Source organism: Triticum dicoccoides, chromosome 5A (assembly GCF_002162155.2).
Source record: "Triticum dicoccoides isolate Atlit2015 ecotype Zavitan chromosome 5A, WEW_v2.0, whole genome shotgun sequence".
NCBI classification, from domain to species: domain Eukaryota; kingdom Viridiplantae; phylum Streptophyta; class Magnoliopsida; order Poales; family Poaceae; genus Triticum; species Triticum dicoccoides.
This window is the reverse complement of record NC_041388.1, coordinates 699,007,821-699,012,409: the sequence shown is the minus strand read 5'-3', so window position 1 is coordinate 699,012,409 and position 4,589 is coordinate 699,007,821.

The window sequence follows — 4,589 nt, the reverse complement described above, 5'->3', positions numbered from 1 at the left end:
CCTTGACGAAAGCACTTCTGTGACGCGTGATTTATCGTCATGGAAGTGGACACTTCCGTGATGATAATTTTGGTAATGTCGTGGAACACTTCTACGACAGCACAGGTATGACTATCTTGATTCTGTCATAAAATCGTCATGGATGTACATGCATGACAAAAAAACGCGACCTACTATGACAAACACGTATCATCACGGAAGTGTATTTTTTTGTAGTGCCCCCTAGGGCATCGTCTCGCGTAGATTTTTCTTCCCCAAAATCATATATATTCCAAAAAAATCTCCATCAGTTTTTATCCCGTTTGGACTCCATTTGATATGGATATTCTGTGAAACAAAAAACATGCAATAAACAGAACTGACACTGGGCACTGGATCAATATGTTAGTCCCAAAAATAGTATAAAAAGTTGCCAAAAGTATATAAAAGTTGTAGATTATTGGCATGGAACAATCAAAAATTATAGATATGACGGAGACGTATTATCCTTCGAGTCTTCATTTATAGCCTGGTCATCAGGGCTAATTTGTCCATCTTCCCGATCGTCCTGTTCGGAGGTTGGCTCGACGGGGTCTTCTTGGTCTTCGGTGTCAGCCGAAGTGTTGTTCTCTTCGGTGTCGGCCGAAGTGTTGTTCCCTTCGGTGCCAGTGTTGCGGTCTTCTCCACGGCATGATTTAGAGCGGCGCCACTGACGTCGGCGCTTTGGTTGAGTCTCAGGAGGTATATCCTCAACTGGATTTTTCTCGTAATCGCCGTTACCCTCTTTGGGTGTACCCACCATATACATGTCATACTAAGAGGTGGCCGTCCATCGTCTGGTAAACGCGTGTTTTGGGCCTGCTCTTCGCCGGCATCGCCATCCATACCGTCGATATCTTCGGAGCCGTAATCGAGCATGTCGGTTAAGTCCTCGATAGTGGCTATGAAGTTGTGGTGGGTGGGACATAAAATTCCCTACTCTCAGCCCCTTGTCCGGGCTAGGCGTAGCTCGGATATTGCTCCTCTGCAATGACGAGGGATCGCATTAAGTCCAGGGCCTCGCTTAATGGCGAGTGATACGTCCATTTTACATCATGCTTTTATATCAATATTGTCATCACCATCGAGCTGTTCTACCGGGGAAACATCCTTTTGGGAGGGGTTAATCATCACCATTGTCATCACCATCGATCCTCTCATCGGGAGGCGGTCAATCTCCATCAACATATTCACCAGCACCATCTCATCTCAAACCCTAATTCATATCTTGTATCCAATCTTTGTCTCAAAACCTCAGATTGGTAAATGTGGGTTACTAGTAGTGTTGATTACTCCTTGTAGTTGAGGCTAGTTTGTTTATTCGGTGGAAGATCATATGTTCAGATCCTTTAAGCATATTAATACCCCTGTGATTATGAACATGAATATGATTTGTGAGTAGTTACGTTTGTTCCTGAGGACATACGAGAAGTCTTGCTATAAGTAGTCATGTGAATTTGGTATTCGTTCGATATTTTGATGAGATGTATGTTGTCTCTCCTCTACTGATGTCATGTGAACGTCGACTACATGACACTTCACCATTATTTGGGCCTAGGAGAAGGCATTGGAAAGTAATAGTAGATGATGGGTTGCTAGAGTGATAGAAGCTTAAACCCTAGTTTATGAGTTGCTTCGTAAGGGGCTGATTTGCATCCATATGTCTCATGCTATGGTTAGGTTCACCTTAATACTTATTTTGTAGTTGTGGATGCTTGCAAGAGGGGTTAATCATAAGTGGGATGCTTGTCCAAGGAAGGGCAGTACCCAAGCACCGGTCCACCCACATATCAAATTATCAAAGTACCAAACGTGAATCATATGAACGTCATGAAAACTAGCTTGACGATAATTCCAATGTGTCCTCGGGAGCGCTTTCCTTTATATAAGAGTTTGTACATGCTTGTCCTTTGCTACAAAAAGGATTGGGCCATCTTGCTACACCTTATTTACTTTTATTACTTGTTACCCCTTAAAAATTACCTTATCACAAAACTACCTGTTACCGATAATTTCAGTGCTTGCACAGCATACCATACTGAAAACTGCTTATCATTTCCTTCTGCTCCTCATTGGGTTTGACACTCTTACTTATCCAAAGGACTACGATAGATCCCCTATACTTGTGGGTCATCAGTGAGGTTTGGTCAGGGAGAAAAGAGTTCGTGCAGTGCGGGGAGAGGAAAACTCCTTGGCTGAGCTCACTCAATGTTGACTCCGAGGATTCGGGGTCAGTGTTCGAGGAAGAGTTTGGCTTCATGATGATTGCCGGTGATACTGCTTCCTCCGACTCTCCCGTACTAGGATTAATAGCCGCAGAGAGTCCGGCAGGCCCGGGAACCCTGTCTTCGGAACCACAGACGCGCTCAGGATTTAAGGCTAGAGCGGAGGTTGGGGTCGCGAACCCTTGCAAGATCAAGTCTCCTCAGGTGTCACCGACACTATCCAGATTTCCAAAACTAATCTGGTGACTTGGGGCATAGCTGTCGATCTGCTCTAGATGGCCAATCGAGTTGGCCCGCAGTGCGAAGCTGCCGACCACAAAGATCTGGTGATACGTCTCCAACGTATCTATAATTTTCTATTGTTCCATGCTATTATATTATCTATTCTGGATGTCAATGGGCTTTATTTTACACTTTTTACCATTTTTGGGACTAACCTACTAACCGGAGGCCTATCCCAAATTGTTGTTTTTTTCCTATTTTAGGGTTTCGCAGAAAAGGAATATCAAACAGAGTCCAAACGGAATGAAACCTTCGGGAACATGATTTTCTCAAAAAACATGATCCAGGAGACTAGGAGTGGGCGTCAAGAAACAAATGAGGAAGCCACGAGGCAGGGGCGCGCCTACCCCCCTGGGCGAGCCCTCCACCCTCGTGGGCCCCTCGTTGCTCCACCGATGTACTTATTCCTCCTATATATATCCACGTACCCCCAAACATCCAGGAGCACCACGAAAACCTAATTCCACCACCGCAACCTTCAGTACCCGAGAGATCCCATCTCGAGGCCTTTTCCAGAGCTCCTCCAGAGGGGGCATTAATCGCAGAGGGCCTCTACATCAACTACATGGCCTCTCTGGTGATTTGTGAGTAGTTTACTTTAGCTAGATGGCTTCTTCTCTCTCTTTGGATCTCAATAAAAAGTTCTCCTCGATCTTCTTGGAGATCTATTCGATGTAATCTTCTTTTGCGGTGTGTTTGTCGAGATCCGATGAATTGTGGGTTTATGATCCAGATTATCTATGAACAATATTTGATTCTCCTTTGAATTATTTTATGTATGATTGGTTTATCTTTGCAAGTCTCTTCGAATTATCAGTTTGGTTTGGCCTACTAGATTGATCTTTCATTCAATGGGAGAAGTGCTTAGCTTTGGGTTCAATCTTGCGGTGCTCGATCCCAGTGACAGAAAGGGAAACGACACGTATTGTATTGTTACCATCGAGTATAAAAAGATGGGGTTTGTATCATATTGCATGAGTTTATCCCTCTACATCATGTCATCTTCCTTAAAGCATTACTCTGTTCTTATGAACTTAATACTCTAGATGCATGCTAGATAGCGGTCGATGTGTGGAGTAATAGTAGTAGATGCAGAATCATTTCGGTCTACTTGTCGCGCATGTGATGCCTATATACATGATCATACCTAGATATTCTCATAATTATGCTCAATTATATCAATTGCTCGACAGTAATTCGTTTACCCACCGTAATACTTATGCTCTTGAGAGAAGCCACTAGTGAAACCTATGGCCCCCGGGTCTATCTTTCATCATATTAATCTTCCAAAACTTAATTATTTCCTTTTCCGTTTATTTTACTTTGCATCTTTATTTCTCTTTATCATAAAAATAACAAAAATATTATCTTATCATATCTATCAGAACTCGCTCTCGTAAGTGACCGTGAAGGGATTGACAACCCCTTTATCGCGTTGGTTGCGAGGTTCTTATTTGTTTGTGTAGGTGCGTGGGACTAGAGTGTGATCTCCTACTGGATTGATACCTTGGTTCTCAAAAACTGAGGGAAACACTTACGCTACTTTGCTTCATCACCCTTTCCTCTTCAAGGGAAAACCAACACAGTGCTCAAGAGGTAGCCAGAAGGATTTCTGGCGCCGTTGCCCGGGAGATTCGCGCCAAGTCAAGTCAAGATCTAACTCCCAACAACGAGTCATTTCTGGCGCCATTGCCAAGTCAAGACATACCAAGTACCCATCACAAACTCTTATCCCTCGCATTACATTATTTGCCATTTGCCTCTCGTTTTCCTCTCCCCCACTTCACCCTTGCCGTTTTAGTCGCCCTCTCTCTCTGTTCCCCATCTCTTTCCCTATTTTCCTCTTTTTCCTGTTTCTCGTTTGCTTGTGTGTTGGATTAATTGCTTGTCATGATGGCTCAAGATAATACTAATTGTGTGACTTTGCCAATACCGACAACAATGATTTTGTTAGCACTCCGATTGCTCCTCTTATCGATGCTGAATCTTGTGAAATTAATGCTGCATTGTTGAATCTTGTCATGAAATATCAATTCGCCGGCCTTCCTAGTGAAGATGCCGCTA